Source organism: Rousettus aegyptiacus, unplaced genomic scaffold (assembly GCF_014176215.1).
Source record: "Rousettus aegyptiacus isolate mRouAeg1 unplaced genomic scaffold, mRouAeg1.p scaffold_m13_p_5, whole genome shotgun sequence".
Taxonomy (NCBI): Eukaryota; Metazoa; Chordata; class Mammalia; order Chiroptera; family Pteropodidae; genus Rousettus; species Rousettus aegyptiacus.
The window spans coordinates 18730219-18748362 of NW_023416308.1; the positions used below are offsets into that span (position 1 = coordinate 18730219).

The window sequence follows — 18144 nt, forward strand, 5'->3', positions numbered from 1 at the left end:
CATAAAACAAGTCTTTGTGGAAATACGGGGCGTCATAAAGGATCATAAAGATGTTCAGAGCTTCACAGGTGCAGTCGGAGGCCTCGGTCCACTGAGGGTCAGACAGGAAGGACTTCCCCGGGAGCAGTCATCCTCCCTAGGGCCTGGGGGTGAGGGGGAGGGCCTGTCAGGTGGGAGGAATAGCACGGGCAATGGACAGGGTGGTGTGGGCATGTCCTGTGAGGCCCTCGCAAGCCAAGCTTTAGAGCAGGTCAGGAAACTAGGAGGGCGTGAGAGGGCACGGGGTCCTAACTCTCCATTTTGCAGGTGGCCAAACTGAGGCCCCAAGGTCACCCAGCAGAGACTTGAGCCAGGGTGGATTTTGGTCGGCTCTCTTCCAGCCCAGCGCTGTCCTTGTGAGAGAGCGAGTTCACTCCAGGCGGGAGGTGTTCAAGTCGCCAGCCGAGTGGCCTGTGAATGCTGCCAACAGCCCGAGGCAGGAGGTGTAGGGGTCCCTCCACGGAGGAGGAAGCTGGAAGCTGGGGCTCCATGGGTTCCGTCACAGCTATCAGCGAAGGAGCTGAGATTCAAACCAGGAGCTAAATGCTGGAATCTGGGCTCGTGCCCTGGGGAGAGGGTGCACATAGAAGGGGAGGGGGTGGTATTGAAGGGGTGGCCAGGGGCAAGTCGCCCTTTAGGCAGAGGTTTTCCTTCAGTCCTTCCTGGGCCATGAGTGTCGCCCTCAGGCCTGGCTCCCCTCTTCTTTCTTCCTCCCCATTGTCTCTGGATTCTGGTTCCATTTCAGAATCTGACTTCACATGGCCCGGGCCCTTTTGTGCAAACTGCAAAGCCCTTTTCTTTGTGATTATAATTTTTTTTTTTTTTTTTTTGGAATCCAAAATCTCTTGACAGGAAAATCGGTGCTGGAGGTTGGAGAGGCTTATTTCCTCCTCCATGCGAAAGCCATTACGGGCTGTCCGGGCCGGAGCCCACGCATGTGTGCGCACAGACGGTCCAGCTCCCTTCCCTGTGCCTTGGAAAAGTGCGTCCAGCTGTCAGCCTGGAGCCGGCCCGGCGGAGGTAATGCAAACCAGGCCACGCTGGGAAGCGTTCTTTAATCAGGGCTCATGTCCGCCCAGTCCCAGCCCTGCTTTCATCAGGTGCCTGCCCTTTCACTTGGGGTGGGAGCTTCTTCATGGTGGCTGCAGATACAGCAGGGGCCTGGGCCTGGAGGGCCTGGAGGAGGTGTGTGTGTGTGTGGGGGGGAGGTATTGTGGGGGGAGCTTCCCGGATGGTCCAGGCCCCTCTGGATTGTCAGGTGAGTGTGGGCAGGGGGCGAGTGTGGGAAAGGGGCGAGTGAGTCTACAAAGAAGGTACAGGGAGGAGGGATGACTTAGGAGAGAATGGGAGGTTGAGGATAATGGAGGGGGAGCAGGAGGAGCAAGGAAGTGGAGACATGGAGAAAAACACACAAGGAGAAAGAGAGAGAGAGAAGAAAGGGACAAGTAGGGATATAGGAAGAGGGATAAACTGAGGAAGGATTGAAGAAGGGAGTGAAAAAAAATGGAGAGAGGTATACAAAGAAAGAAGAGCAAGTAAGAATGAGAGAAGAGACAAATAAAAAAAGATCCCGAGATTATTTTCCAGAAGTGTATCGGGAGGTGGCTAGAATCTGGGGCCTGGCCTCCGAGGGGCCTGGGTTTGATTTGCTCACTAGCTATGTGACCTTGGCCGAGTTCCTTCCTCGCCCAGACCTCGTCTCCAGATCTCAAGTAAACTGAGTGTGCCGGGACTTTGGTCTCTGAGGCTTCTCCAGGGAAGACCAAGGAAGTTGAAAAACGGGTGGGAAGAAGCCGGCTATGCATGAACGCGTGATGCTTGCAAAGGAAAGAACATTATTTTGTCACAGAGCCGGCCGTCTTTCACGGCCCACGGAATGGAAGGATTTCTCAGCCCCACAGGAGCGTGCTGCAAGTGCTTTCGAGAGAAGTTTGATTTCTATATTTACTTTGGTGCTTGTCCTGACGTCTAGCAGCTAGAGACTAGCTGCTTCCAGGGTCGACAAGACCGTATGTGTGTGCACGTGCGTGTGTGTGAGCGTGTTCATAGTCACCACAGGTAACACTCCCATCCCAAGATCCCACAGCGCTCGGAGTCCCCCATTGTCCCAGAGGACTGGATTCTTGTCCTGATTTGGGGAGAACCTCTATGAGCTATCAAGGCTCTACTGGTACCTCTAGCCGATGCCTGGGGTGGCCCAGCCAGGCCTTTGCCATCTCCCCCAAGGCCAGCCTCCAAGACCTAGAGGATCCTAGTCTAGGATAGTACTGAGGACAAGGAGGGCGGTGAGACGTGGAAAAGGGAGTCCGAGTTTGGGGCCCTGGCTGCTACCCCAGCTCTGGGCTCCTCTTCTTCATCTGTGAGATGGACCTCAGCTTCCTAACCTGTGAAATGGGCCTGACGATGCCCGCGGGCTGCCTCGCAGAGCTGCTGCCAAGGCGAATGCAGCAAGATGAGCTGCTCTGACCCCTGCCCCTCACCGCCCAAGCCCCTGAGCTGTCCTGCTTGTGGTTGTGCCCTACCTCTAGCCGGGGCCACGGCTGTGTGCTTACCTTGTAACCCTGTGCCCAGCGCATAGCAGGTGCCACCAAACATCAGTGCTTGCCCGCTGTGCCAGCTTCCTCTCGCCACGTTAGGGTCCAAGAATGACCATGCCTCCCGTGACCTGGAGACACGAGGCCAGGGTTTTACCCCCATCCCTCCACCAGCTCTCCGTGAGACAGTGGGTGCAACACCTGAAGCCTCAGTTTCTCCATCTGTAAGATGGGTCTAGGCATGGCTGTGTTGCCCACCTCTCTGGGTCGTAACGGGAAATGTGGTGCTCCGTCTGAGGTCTGGGGAAATTCATTCTCACTGCTTGTAGGAGCACTGGATCAGGAGTCTGGAGATCAGGGTCTGCGCCCAGACCGGCCACTGAGAATCAGTGGAATGTGGGGCCAGTCGGTTTCCCATGGGGGCCTCAGGTTTCCCATTTGGAAGTAGTTCACCTCCTGGTGTCTCCCACTTCCCAGCCCCCCGTTGCCCACTGGCTCCTGACTCTGGCCCCACGGCCCTAGCTGCCTTTTATGTTCTTATCTCCCCTCTCTGTTCAGCCCTCAATTCATCCCTCGGTGGAGGTCATGCATGGGAGAGGGGTCTCCCCCTCAGGCCCGGCTGGGCTTTATCTGTAATCTAATGCTGGCCCCAGGGGCAAGGGGTCAGGGCACCGCTGGAACGAAACAGAAGGCTATCTAGTTGAAGTCCTGGCAAAGAGAGTTGGGGGAAGGGGCCCTTGTTAGGGTGGAAGGAAAGACAGTAGTGGGAGGGTCTGAGGCCACTTTGTCTCTGTTTCTCAAGGGGGGGGAGGTGCCTCTCTAGCTCCAGGCCTATCTGTGCCAAAGTCACATGGCTTTGGGCAACTCATTCCACCTCTTGAAGCCTCAGTTTTCTCCCCAGTAAAATGGGGTCAGGGGAAGATCCAATGAACCCTGTATTCCTTATGTGACTCGGCAAGTCCTCAGCTCTTATATTTCACCAGAGGCCCCGAGTGGTGAAGTCCTAGCCAGGGAGAGGAGGTGCTGGAATTTAAAACAAGTCCTATGTGACCCCAAAGGCCCTGCATTTGCTTTCTGTGGTGAAGTGGTACAAGTTAAAGATCAAAATCCCAAATCAAGCTTTCCCTTGGTTCCAAGAAGAAGGTGAATCGTCTCCCACTCCACAGGTAAGAAGATCTCCTCTGGGCTGCTTGCTGTACCTCTTCCTTTGGCAGCTTGCAACTTTCCCAAAAGGTGGCGCTTGCAATCGCTCATAAAGGAGCTTTATAGAAATGACCATCACGAAAGAGGCAGTGAAGGGCATTTTTGGCAGTGGGAACAGCATATGCCAAAGGCACAGAGTCATGCAACAGGACGACATTTGTAGAGAAGGGGGTATGGTAGTTTTGTGTGTTGGGGTGATGGCTACTTGAGACAGTAAAATATGAGGGTGAGTCGGGAGGCAAGTCAGGCTGGAGCACCTTTCCGGTTGTTGGTTGATGGTTTAAAGCAAATTCCTTTTTAGAAAATTCTTCCTGGGGCTGGGTAAATATGCAATTCCTGGAACAAGTCTGGCCGAGACTAGTTTAGAAGTGGGTGGCTATGGGAATAACTCAAGCATGAGAGCAAGGTGTTCAGGTGAGGTAAGTTCAAGCCCAGAGACATTTGGGGGTGGAAATACGGCAGTACACCTGTAAGTGGAAAAGGTGATGGAGAGGCAGGAGTTGAGGGCCTGGATTTCTGGCTAGGGCCACTGGGTGAGGTCGAGCCTTCTATGAGATGGGGCTTTGGGGGTAAAGAAGTGAGTTTAGCTGAGTACTTGTCACGTTCGCAGAGTTGGCTAGCGTATCAGTTATCTATGACCACAATAACTCTGTGTGACAATGGCCACTAAAGCTCAGTGGGTTTTAGTGGTCAATGTTTATGCAGCTCCTATATTCATGAGGTTTGGCTGCTCTGGGATGGGCCCTGCTGATCTTGGCTGGGCTCGATCGAAGTTCTGGAGTGGGTTGGCTGCCAGCTGATCTAGGCTGGCTTCACCTGGCATGACCAGGGACTTGACTCAGCTCCACACATCCCATCTTCCAGCCTGAGCATTGTTCTCATGTTCTCAGCAGAGGTGCAAAAGAGAGGGCAAGTCCAATCGTGCAAGCAATTTTAAAGCCCCTGTTTGCATCTCGTTTGCTGGCGTGCCATTGGCCAAAGCAAGGGGCTGAGCCCAGTTAGAGGGGGAGGACTCTGCAAGGTCGCTTGGTCAAGGCTGCGGATATAAAAAGAGGTAACGAATTGGGGCCAATAAGGTGGTGGCATCCAAGACTGGAGATGTGAGGCGACTTAAGACACGGGTGAGGAGGAGGTTCCCCAGGCCAGTGGTGTGGCTAAAAGGAGAGCTGGACCCCTGGGCAACCCTCTCCTTCCTCTTTACCTTTCAACCCTCCTCTACCATCTCATGAGAGAGAAAACCTTAGAGCTCAGGAGGCTAAGGGAGGCCTCATTCGACATGCACACAGTAGATGCTCAACAAAATACCAGTGGCAGGAACACAGCTAGGCAGGCTGGGTGACTAACCCCTTGTCTGTCAGTAGGCAAACTGGTGTTAGTGTGCACTGTGAGAGGCTATGAAAGCTGGCATGGCCTACCCAGGAAGCACCCACCCCAGGCCCTGCTTTGAACAGCCACGATGGCACCTTTCCAGACTAGAATGACGTTTGACCCGAATGAGCTCACTAGTTGTCTCCAAGGTTCCAGACCCTTCTGATATATCTCATTCTATCCTCCCGATGTCCTCAGGAGGATGGAGATATCATCCCCATTTTGCAGGTGGATATCCTGGAGGTACAGCCAAGCCCAAGGTCACACGGCTGGCAAAATGGCAAAACCTGGAGTCCAGTTCAAGATGCCCAAATTTTGGCTCTTCCTGTCACAGCCCTGGGCCATGCTCTGGGTGGCTTGCTCCTTTGTCCCACAGCATGAAATCTGTGGTTCTCCTGGGGGATTGTTTAGTCAGGCTGCACGCCTGGATGACGACCCCCCACAGAGCCACACAGCCCTCCCCCTCAGTCAAAATGGATTTCCTTGGAGGGTATTTTTTTTTAAGGAGAGAAACAGCAGGAAAATCTCTCCCCTGCTGCTTCTTGTATTTCCTTTATAGTTTCCTTTGTTCTATATTTAATTTTTTGTTTTAAACCAGGTTGAAGAGAGATGGGTGCATCACCGATGGTTATTGATTTATTATTTATGGCAAATCATACATTGCTTTAATCGCATCTTCTGTCCTTTTCGTATTCTACATAGTTGAAGGACAACCCAGAGAAATCGTTCCAGGCATCAGAGGCTCTTGATGACGTTTCTATTCATTTCTACATGGCAACCTGTTGGAATAAAACCACTCTCACTTTTTGAGGTGTGCCGGCTCTAGGTTTCCTCACAGGGCAGAGATGTGAGCCTGGGCCTCGGCTAAGCAAGTAGAATGAGCCTGGGGTGACCTCTCCTTGATGTGACATGATGTGGCCTTCAGACAATGCTAAAGGGCGTCAGGAGGGGTGTCTGCATATTATCCCCATGGTTAAATGGCCCCCAACCTCTGTGTCTTCCGCTTACTCTGCTTCTTTCCCCTTCCACATCTGAGGGACCCCAAAACTTGCTTTGAGGAGCATCTCCCTGCCACGTCTTCCTCCACACCATTCATAACAAAATAACGACTGTCTTCTGAAATAATAATACTAACAGTAATATCAATCTACAACTAAGATCTGACATTTATTGAGAGCCTTGCTATAGGCTAATGCTAAATGCTTTATTCAATCATCTTAATCATATCGAGACCCTCGTGGTGAGTTCTTTGATTATCCCCATTTTACAGGTGAGACACCAAGGCCAAGTTGAAGTGAAGAACTTGACCAGGGAAGTAGTGGAGCCCGACTACTTGCTCTAAAGCCTGAGCTTATCTAGCAGTCTGTCTGGCCTCCGTGGAGGACCAGAGGAGGCAAAGGGTGGACCTGAAGGAACCTGAAGGGATTCGAAAGTTCACTCTGCAGGCACCTGATATGGGGCTGGCAGGCTTCCTCGCCACTCCCCAAAGGGTGTGTGCTGTCTGCCACTGGGGTAGGTCAGGGCACTGGCACCAGGGCTCTGTCCAGGGTGCTGTTCACTGCAGCCATCGCCCCTGTGAGAGGATTAAGTGATCACATCTGGGGCTGGTGGCAAGATGATTAGATTTACATTTCCAGCATCTCAGATGACGGCATGGAGCTCAGCCCTTCACAGACATCTGAAATCAAATTCTCATATGAATCTTCAAGAGAGTAGGCAAATGTGCTGGGTTAATTAACATGGCTGCATATTCTTTGTCACTCCAACCAACAAGAGGTGAGGTATATGTGCCTCCTTTTGAATTTGGGCTGGTTTATAACTTGCTTTGACTAATAAAAAGCGATGAAAGTAATGTTCTGAAACTCTTAAAGCCAGGTCATACAAAGCTCTGTGGCTGCCACCTGGACCTTATGGAATCTATGCTCTCGGTGCTCTGAGCTGCCATGTTGTAAGGAATCCCAAGCCACACAAAGGGGCCCTGAGGGATGAGATGCTTGTGGAAACAGAGAGAGGTCAAGGAGTCCTGAAGGGCCACATGTGTGCATGTGTGAGTGAAGAGGCAAATTTGGAAATGAATCCCCCAACCCTGCTGCTCTAGCCGCTGCCTCACGGATTGGAAATAAACCGTCCCTTTGAGCCCTTCCAGATTTCCTGACCCATGATACTATGAGCAAGATAAAATGGTTGTTTAAACCATTAGCCTTGCGGGTAGCTGTTCACACAGCCAAAGGTGACTGCAACAGTGAGTATCATTATTGCCATTTAAGAGGTAAGAAAAATGGCCTTTGGGAAGGGAAGGAACTGTCTGGGCCACACGAGTGGAATTAGAATTCAAGGCAGTCTGGCTCCTTAGGCCGTGCACCAGTCACTCTAGAAATTTATAACTTGTTCACATTTATTATTATAAATAATCAAAAATTGAGATAAGTCAAAGCAGAGGAAAGAGAGCAATCTTTGTTGACACCCCCAGCATGTGATAGAGACTGTTGCTGGGTGTCCTTCCTCTCACTCTTTGCCTGTGATGCTATCAGATGATTTATTGAGATATAGAGAGGCTGCAGATATGCACGGTGGTTGAAATGGAGATCAGGGGCTCTCAGGCTCTATCTCTCATCGTATGGCTTTAATTTTTACATACAACTGAACTGATATAATTGCAAAGACTGGGAGAGGCTAGGTAGAGGACTTGGGCCTACCACTTGCAGTCACTGCTATGGATCAAACTGTGTCTCCCCAACATTCATGTGTCGAAGCCCTAACACCCGAGTGTGATGGTATTTGGAGGTGGAGTGTTTGGGAGATCATTAGGGTTAGATGAAATCATGAGGGTGAGGCACTCATGATGGGATTAGTGCCCTTATAAGAAGAGATACAATACTTGCTTTCTCTCTTCCCGCACCATCCGAGGACACAACGAGAAGACAGCCGTCTACAAGCCAGAGAGGGCCCTCACCAGAATCCAACATGCTGGTAACCTCTAATCTCTGAATCCCCAGCCTCTATAACAGTGAGGAATAAATTTTGTGGTTTAAGACATTCAATCTATGGTACTTTGTTATGGCAGCTTGAGCTGACTAAGATGCTCACCAATTAGTCACACATACCCTGTAGGGTCATATCTGTTGGTGTCCCTCATCCTTATTTCAGCACAGTTGGATGTGTTTATGTTAACTTTCTTGTCCATTTTACAGAGGAGAAAACTGAGACTCAGCATCTTGCTGAGAGGCTAACAACGGGTCAGTGAGAGAGCTATAATTTGGACCAAGTTTCCAGTACCCTGAGCCATCAGGGACCATCCCAAGCCATTGTTTCCCAAATTATGTTCTTCAGATCATCAGTCATGAGGGATTCTGTGAAAAATAAATTTGGGAAAAGCCATACATGTTGGTTCTCTCTGGATGGTCAGCGAACATGAACATAACAAAGGCATTGACTAATCTTGTGGGAGAGACAGCAACCTTTAGTGCGTTTATATCTTCTCACTTTAACATGAGAAAGTAATTGTATATACCCTCAAAGCTGGCTGTGAAAACTACAACCGTGGCCATATACTGGAGATTTACCACGTGGTGGACCTTCGCTAAGCCCTTTATGCGCATGTGCCTCATTTAAATTACATGAGATGAGGTAATGAATGTGAAACCCCTTCGCAGCAACATGTCACATGGCTTTTCATCACTAGGGTGTAAGTGACTGAAACCACGGTTGTTAGCAGCGAGCAGGTCCTTCGGGGACACTGGGAAAAGCGGCTGGGCATCGGGTACGGTGTGCAGGGGATGGCATGCGTGAGGAGCAAAGGAGGAGTGAATGACGGAACAAACACCGAAAGATGTTGCTGAGATTTGCAGACGGGGCGCTGCCTTTTCCTCCTCTCTATATGGCAGAGAGCTCCAAGGTCATCTGTGCTCTGACCTTTTATTAAATGCATTTCACCAGGAGAAGCTAGAAAGTGAAATTCCCTATGTTTGCCTGCAGTTTTTGGTGGTAAAAAAAAAAAAAAAAAAAACAGAAAATCTGGTTCAAAGTAGCTTAAACAAAGCAAACAAACAATCAAAAGGACTTTACTGGCTTCCATAGCTGAAAAGCCTCTGTGCAGAATAGGCTTCAGGTACAGATGGATCCAGAGGCTCCATTCAAGGTGGTAGATATGGCCTCAGCAGGCCTCACGTCTTCATTCTGCATCAACCCAATGCCAACGGATGGCCTTCTGGTAACTCTCACTTAAGGAAGAAAAACCTTTTCTCAAGTCTCAGCACATCCCTTTTCATGGCAGGGGTCCCATGAGGTCCTATGACTTTTTCTGCACCAATCTTTGCGCCTGGGAGAATGGAGGAGGTTGATAGATTTAATCCAGTCATGTTCCCCACCTCAAGTGGAGGGTGGAGCCATTCCCGCCTAAACACACACACAGGGCTGAGGATGAGATGCCTGTGTGTCAGTGGGGGAAGCATTTCCCCAAAGGAAACATCTGGGCGCAATTGGTAGGGGAAGGAGGTAGATACGAGGATGGTGGTCAGCAAAGTCCCACTGCAGTCCTCAAGGGAGCTCCTGATCCGTAGCATCTGCCCTGCTCCGGAGGGTCCGAGGGACCAGATTTACCTCGTTCCATTCTCTTTGCCCCAGCATTAGGTCATCTCAACTCCGCCCACTGTCATCTTCCCACCATCTCTCCCAAATGGCCCCAGCAGGCCCGTTTGTCTCTTCTCAGATGACACTTTACTTTCCCAGCTTCACACGTTTGCTGCTGCCATTGCCTTTGCTCTCTGCTTTTCTGATGATCTCTCCCTTTCCCAATGCTTTCCACTCCTCAAAACCCTGTCTAGATGGCACCTCCTCCATGAGGTGCTTATGGAGAAATACTCTCTCTGGGGCTCTCAGAACACGATCTTTGCCCCAGAATGTGGCTCTCACAAGGGTGGGAGCTCATGTGTCTGGTTCACCATTGTGTCCCATATCCAGGACACCACCTAGCCCATGGGATGTACCCAAGAGATACTAGAGGAATCAGTGAGTAAATCCCTTTTCTCCCCTGTTGCACCATCAGAATCAGGAGACCAGAAATGCAGGAAAAGGAAAGAATATAGGTAATGGAATCAACAGATTAGGTTGGAATCCTGGCTCCCCCGTCTATTAGATATGGACTCTGAGCAAAACGCCCTATCTGAACTATTCTTTCTATATATGCAAAATGGCAATGATTATACTCCCCAGGATGACGCAAAACACTTGGTCCATGCTGGCTCATCATCGGTGCCCATTGATGGAAAAGAGCCTATGGGCCAGGGGCGCCTTACCCGGAACAACGAGAGAAGTTTCCAACACAGTGTCTTTTAGAATCCACGCAGCCATGGGCTCCCCTTGCCAGGTTTGGTTTGCACATATGCTGAAGATAGCAGTGCTGAATATGGTGATTACAGGCAGCCAATCAATTAGCCCGTGTTCAGGAATCTGATCATAGCAGTCAATTGGTGATTGCCAATCTGCATATTTATTCAGTGTCATTAATTATGCATCGTGTGGCATTAATCCCCATAATATGCATGTGTGCATGTTGTGGAACAGGGCTTCCGTCCTGTCCAGGGGAGGATGCTTGAGGAAACCATCGGAATGGTGTGTATGTGTGTGCGGACACGCTTCATATGTTGGCAGCCAATTGGCATTAGCCAGATCGAATCCTGCCTTTGCATTGGCCACAGAAACAGGGCCTGGTCTGATTCTTTACTTAAATCTTGGGCTGTAAACTGGTGGATGCGAGGACTGGTCCAGCCGCAGATGTGTTTTATTTAGCCCGAACACGATTTTTTTTTTTAAATGGATACAAAGTTTTTAGTGTGGGCACGACAGTTGCCATAGTCCTCACTCCTCCTCATTGTCTCGCACGCCACCTACTTTACTCCCTAAATTTCATGCCTGGCCTCTGCGGGCATTTGAATCAGCATTTCCTCGGCATTTTAAAAATTATTGTTTTCCTAATAAACTCTTTTCGACATTTTTTTTCTGCTTTTCCCCATCCCTTAGCGAAAACTTAATAGCACAGATAAATTAGATATCTGTTTATGTACTGTATGAAAGATTTTTGTCCCTAAAGAGCAAACTTCACCCCCGTTGGGAATATCTGTCTAGGTTATAAGGTCTCCGCTTGCCTCTGGTGGTTCCCATGGTGGGGTAGGGATAGAAAGGGGGTTGGCAATGAGGTGATTTGATCTAAATAATAATTTCTCTCTTATATTCCATTGGATCAACACTCCATATTGGCCCCTCTGTGTTCCTTATTTTCCCTTTAACTAGCTCTAGGAAGTCTAGATTCCATTCATGGGGTCATGCTGTTTCAACATACTCCTCCTCCCACAAGAGTGCCTAAATCCTCAAGAACCAGGTCCAATGTCCCCTGCACCAGAATCTTTCTGGCCAATTAAAACAACTATACATGAATATTTTATTGTCAGAGGAGGAAGGCTCTTAGGGAGTCACAATTTCTCAACTTGTATTTTCCAGATGAGCAAATGGAAGCTCAGAGAGGGCAAAGGACTGGCCCAAACCTGCACAGCAAGTCAGCAAGAGGTAAAAACCATGACCAGGTTTTAAGACCAATACCTCCAATCCACCTCACTTATTCCCTAAGGTATATTTATTCATCCTTGCATCCCTTGGGCCTGGCACAGAGGTGGTGCTTGTGGGGAGTCACAGTGCACATCAACACATTAAAACATTAAAAGCTCTGACAAGTCCTACAGGAAGACAAATAATATTAGTTTTGTATAGCGTGGCTTTCTTTAAATTTGTTCGATCACAGAGTGTGTTTGTGACTGTAAAACTTACTATGCGCCATGCATTTCATCAGCAAAATATATGACTGTTTATAGTCTTAAAATAGCCCCAAACTGGAAACGATCCAAAATCCATCAACGGTAAAATATATTCAAAACTTTAAATGGTCTTACTATGGAATATTATACAACAGTAAAAATGAATGAGCTATAACTCCTTACAACAACATAAATGAATCTTACCATGCAATGTTGAAGGGAAGAAGCCAAACACAAAATAATAATGCCATGGTTAATATTATTACGATTATTATTTCGTTTATATAAAATCTAGAAATAGGTAAAACTAAATCATGTTGTTCTCAGGTCTAAAGAAAACACAAGGAAATGATCACCAAAGTCAGGAAAGTAGTGAAATCTCATGGGGGGAGGGGAGAGAGTAAGCTGTTGGAGGGGCAAGTAGGTGCTTCTGAGGTTCTGTTTCTTGTCTGATGGTTACAGGGGTGTTTGCTTGATAATTAATCACTGAATAGTGCAAAACTAGATTTCTCTACGCTTTGCTGTGTGTTAGTTATATTTCACAACCAAGAGTACAAAAAAGGTAGTGCTGGCTTTGGCTCAGAAATGGGCCGTGGGGCAGGAATGGAGGCTGGGAGGCTAGGGAGGAGGCTGCCGTAGCCACCGAGGCGCGAGATGATGGCGGCCTGGACTGCGGTAGGGACGACTGAAACGGAGAGAAACAGAGGGAGTCTAGAGAGATTTAACATGATTTAGTGACCCCAACATGCTCATCGATCCTGTTTTTTAACCACACCCTCCAGGACCTCTTCGCCACAGTACTTGGTCATCAGAACCAGGAGGCCAGAAGGGCCTCACCGAGCATACCTGGCAGGGAAGAAGATGTGGAGAGCATTGGAGGACCCCATGGAAAAGCAGTCAGGAAAAGAGACAGGGGGATTGAGTGCAAAGAGAGAGTGGTGAAGAGGCCGTCCCTCATAGCTGTCAGCATGGGGGCCCCAGGCGCCCAGCATCCCATTAGCTGTTTCTTGGGATTATTTTATTGGCCAGCGCGCACAGGTAGGGTGGCAGGCTGGCCAGGATGACCTGTGCAGATGTGGTCGGAGTCAGGAGCAGCAATCAGCGGGTGGACCTAACCCCAGCCCCCAGTCCCTGAGCAGCTCTTATTTTCCAGCGCCTTCTCTCTGCCTCTCGGGGATGGCCACAGTGTTTTCTGTCTGGCCGGCCAGGCCTGGCTGTGCTCAGGAACACAGGCCCCTTCAGAGGTGCCCCCCAGTCGGCCGAGCCGTCCGAGCCCTGACAAACTCTTGAGGGAAGCGGGCGTCGTAGCCCCAGCTGTGTAAATGTTTTTGGTTTTCCTGCTGAGGCTGGGTGTTGAGTCGGTGCCAAGACAAGCCTCGCTTGAGTTTTCTTTGGCAAGGCAGCCCAGCTCAGGAATGTCAGGCGAACTTTCCAAATGGGATGGTTGTCGGTGGGACCTCAGGCTGAAAGCTGAGCCCTGGGTACACTCTGCCATCATCTAATTATTGCATCCCCAATTAGAGTCAAGACGCTGTGGCCCGGCCTGGTCAGATGGGAGCCATTTTCTCTGGTCACCCTCCTCCTTCTTGGAGGGGCTGGGGCCATGCAGGGGGTGCTCTGTGGGCTCCTCAAGCGGGCATGGGTGGGACGGTGGCTTTCGGCATCCAGAGGGGTGATGGAACTTTCATGAGATGGCTGTGAAGTTGGGAGAAGGGTCCATGTAACCACCGTGAGCTGTGAGTGATTTTTCTTGTTGAACTGCTTTTGGTTGACTGTCACTTGGATCTCTCTTGGTTGATCTCACAGAGGAGAAACTCTAAAGCAGGGTTTTCACACACGAATCCTCCCGGGGCAGGCAAACTACCTAAATGAGCGAAACTGGCCAGGAGTGAGGCAATACAGAGGGGTGGGGCTGGGGCTGGGGCTGGGGCAGCCGGGGGAGCTCACGCCTCGTCTAGCGGGGCAGATGCTTCTCAGCTCCAGACAGCTTTGGCTCTAAGTGAACGTGAATTTGATATGGCCTAAATTTCTGACGTTCTAAGAAAGACACAGAATCTGTATTTTATGTGAAATCTCCAGATCTTTAAATGTTGGCAACTAATTCAATTTAAAAAAAAATTGAAGAATCACTGTGTTAGCCAAACAAAACACATCTGGGAGCCGGATGAGGCCTCCAGACCACGCATGTGTGACCTCTGGTCTCTAGCTTCCTGACCGATGACTGCAAGCTGAGTGAACAGATGGAAATGACGACCTCACCCACAACAACAATAACAATAACGAAAACCTTTTGTCTGCACTCTGGGCTGACCCAGGCGTTGTGCTGAGCACTTTGTATGCTTCATTTAATTCTCACATCAGCCCGATGTGCAGATATCATCAGGCCCACTTTACAGATGGGAAAGCTAAAGTCTCAGAGAAGAGATGCAATGTGGCCAAGCTCACACGGTTCATAAGTGGCAGAGCAAGAACGGGATCCCAGGTCTGTCTGACTCCCAGCACTGGGCTGAAGCCAAGAGATTTGCTTTTGTTGTTGATGTTATTGTTTAATGAATTCACTCATATGTTCGACAAACATGTATTGAGCTCTTACTATGTGCCAAGCACTGTGGTAAGTGCTTTGCAAAGATTAAATGAGGGAATATATGCAAAGTATATAGAGCGTGTAGTTAGCGTTCGGTTTGTTGGCTCCTATTATTATTACTATGATCAAGATGCATCTACCTACACAGGGGGTGTCCTGCATGGGTCAAGGGGAGTACAGTGGGGAGGTGGCTGTACGAATACGAGTAATGTGTAGCCTCTTCTTCTGGAGACACCCAGCCTCGTGGGTCTCAGCTGAATGTGTCCAGTGACTCTCTCCATAACCCTGGGACTGACCTTCTCATCTCCAGTCTGTGGAATGGGCAACAGTGTGGCCCCAATCAGAATCACGGGGCAAAGAAGCTCAGCTCGTGTGGCAAAGCTCTAAATGGTGAGTGGCAGGAGGTGGCCTTGCCATCTCAGTTCCCCAGGAGACGACAGCGATGCTTGTGAAGGTGCTCAGCCCTTTGGAGGGTAGCGGGATTGGGGAAAAGCCAGCCAGCCAGCCCTGCAGTATTGGGGAGGCAAAGTCAAGGTACAAGAGTGGCACCAGCTGAGGTCTTGAGCCCTTCTCTTTGGAGTTAGGGGAGTTTTGACAAAGAGCAACCTGACATTTACAGTTTGCAAAGCACTTTACAGTTTGCAAAGCCTGACTGTGAATTCAGCCCTCCCCTGCTCATAAACATTCACTGGCTCCCCATTGCCTCCCGCATTGCACATAGTGAGCCCTGGATAAAAGTATGAATGAGTGAGTTCGCCTGAGCAAGTGAACACCACATATCTGCAGGCAGCCTCAGGCTGGGCAAGGCCTTATTGGTCCACCTGGTCATGGCTCCGTCTCCATGTGAAAAAGTAGTTTGGCCTCAGACAGAATTCCAGGAGGCCCCCAAAGCTGGTGATACCCAGTAGAGAGGCAAGGCAAACCTGAGTACTGACTTTCTGGTTTTATTTTGGTCCTATTTCTTGACTCAATTTTCTGCTAGGAGAGTGTCTCCGTCAGCTCGGGTTGCTTTAACGAAATACCAACTGTGTGGCTTATAAGCAGAAATTTATTTCTTAACGGTTCTGGAGGCTGACAGTCCAAGAACCAGGATGCCAACACAGCCAGGTTCTGGTGAGGTCGCAGACCGCCAGCTTCTCATTGTGTCTTCATATGGCAGAGAGTCAAAAGAGAGGAAGCCAGCTTTCTCCTGACTCTTAAAAGGACAGCAATCGCATTTATAAGGACTCTACCCTCATGACTTCATCTAATCCTAATTACCTCCCAAAGATCCCACCTCCTAATACTATGGGTGGGGTAGGGCTTTAACCTAAATTTTGGGGGGACACAAGTATTTAATCCCTAAAGAGAGTGAGCTCATCTCAGACCTGGAGCAAACACCAATCTCGATAATGACAATAAAAATTACTTGCATTTATTGAGAGCTTATTATGTGCTGGGCACAATGAAATGTCATTGGATCCTTACGTTTGTCCTGTTATTCGCACTCCACAGAAGGGGAAACTGAGCCTCAGAAGTCATGTAGCAGATGAGTGGTAAAGCCAGCACTTGGACCCATGCCCGTTTGCATCTAGCTACTGCTTTTACCAGCACATCCTGCTTACCCGCAGTCCTCGACAGAGCAGACGTCGTTGCCGTCCCCACATCACAGGCAGGAGAAGAGGCCCATCCACAGGGCCCCAGCAGTGTGGCGTGAACCCAGGACTCAGATCCTCCTCCCAGCACCAGCAGCCCACAGCCCCATTCTCCTGCCCTAGTGGGTTAAATGAATGGCTCCCACCCAACCATCAGATGTGATTACAAGCTGATCAGACATGAACTCTCCACCTACCACGGCCTATAGGGGCTAACAGAGACCCCGAGGCCAAGGGCGTGCACGGGGGTGGGTGCACAGCTCCTACCCAGGGTCTGTTCCAGAGCCCAGTGAGCCTCCAGAGGTAGGTGATTTGGAATCAGAACACATGGCTCTTCCAGGTATGTAATGAGCAGGGAGTGAGCTGATAGATATGCTAATTTCATTATTCATGTACATAATTACAATCTAGAAGTTGGCAGCTTTCTAGGTAATGACAGGAGGGAAGGGGAAATTTACCTAACTTTTGTAATATATGTGTGGTATTATTTAACTCTTAAATGAAGATCGGGAACCTAATTCATTCTACCCGGCTTGTGGATGTGAGACAGTGAAGGTGAACTTCACCGCAGCTCTGCTAGGTAATCCTTCCTTCCTTCGGCGAAGATCTACACTTGCCGGGCTTTGTGCCAGTCTGGAGGTTGCCACAGCGATGGAAGCTCAGTCCTTCCCTGGCATCTCATGGTGAAGCAAGAATTTGACAGCACTGTGAGAGAGGGACAAGAAGGAGGAAGAGCAAACAGCGAGAGGGCCTGGGGGCACAGAGGGAGAGGGAGAGAGGGAGTCAGGGAGGGCTTCCTGGAGGAGGAGCCATCTGCATTAGACTTGAAAGGTAATGGGTAAGAGTTATCCATGCTAAGAGTGGAAAAGCATTTGAGCTGGGTCATCGGGGGAAGAGCTTGGGCAAAGGCCAAGAGGTGAGACCAGGTGGCATTTTTGAGGATGGTGGTGGGCTAGAACAATGGGAGTGGAGAGGTGGTATATAGTTCTGAGAATAGGAGTCTCGAGATTCAAATCTTAAAGTCATATGTGTGCAGCCTCAGTAGGAACTCGCGTGTGAGGAGGCTGAAGTGTCTGGGGCCCGTCATCCCTCCCATACTTCCCACTGATAACACCTGGGAACGGATGGTGGGGGGAGGGGTCTTTGAGGCCCATTTGGTGCCCACTGGCCCGTGGCTGGGCAACCAGCTGGGGCAAGTAGGACCCAAGCACTGAAAAGGCCTCCAAAGTGAGTTTGGAGCCTGATGCTGTGAGCCGGGAGGGGGCACGGTTCCGGAGTGGGGCCCCTGAGGTCCCCAGCAGCCTGTGAACAAAGCCAGCTTTGGGCTTTCACCCAGCTGGATATGGGGGCTCTGGTTCCGTTGGGAGTGTGAAATTCTTGATTAGGGCCACAGTGGCCTGCCCCCTCCCCAGTGTTGCTCTTCCTGCCCTCTCCCCACTCTTTGGGGAGAGAGAGCAGCTGCACAAACACAGGCCAAGGCAGGGAGGCAGCCGAGATATGAGACGCGGTCTGTCCAGCAGCCCGACACCCCACACTTGCGCCCCATGGACGCTTTCCTGGGAGAATACGTGTGCATGCGGCAATTACGAATGTGTCGTACTGGCCAGCGGAGGATGGGAAGGTAACTGTGGGTGTGTGTGCACGTGCATGTGTTTCGTGGTTGTATATGCTGGGTGTGCGGCTGTGTGTGGAACATATGTTAGGATGTGAGTGTATTGACTGTGCATGCACGCAGGTGCGTAAACATGAATGACTGGGAGTGTACATTCATGTGGGTGTGTACGTTAAGTATGCACACATGTATGTGTGCGTGCACATGGCAATTAGGTTGAAATGAACACGTGAACATGCGTGGGATATGTATGCACACGCATGATTATGTTAGGCAATGTATATAAAGGATGGATATACATGTGCCACATGTGTGATTGTGTTGAGGTGTGTGTATGTGGACGGTATAGGTGTGTATGCATACG

General features: G+C 49.9%; 1 long non-coding RNA gene across 1 annotated transcript; it reads left to right on the top strand.

The window, feature by feature from the left end:
- The first annotated feature begins 13498 nt into the window (after nucleotides 1-13498).
- On the top strand, nucleotides 13499-16355 carry LOC118602896. The gene is made up of 3 exons (XR_004950962.1): nucleotides 13499-13686; nucleotides 14766-14924; nucleotides 16029-16355. It is a non-coding gene; the product is annotated as an uncharacterized LOC118602896 (long non-coding RNA).
- The last annotated feature ends 1789 nt before the right edge of the window (nucleotides 16356-18144 follow it).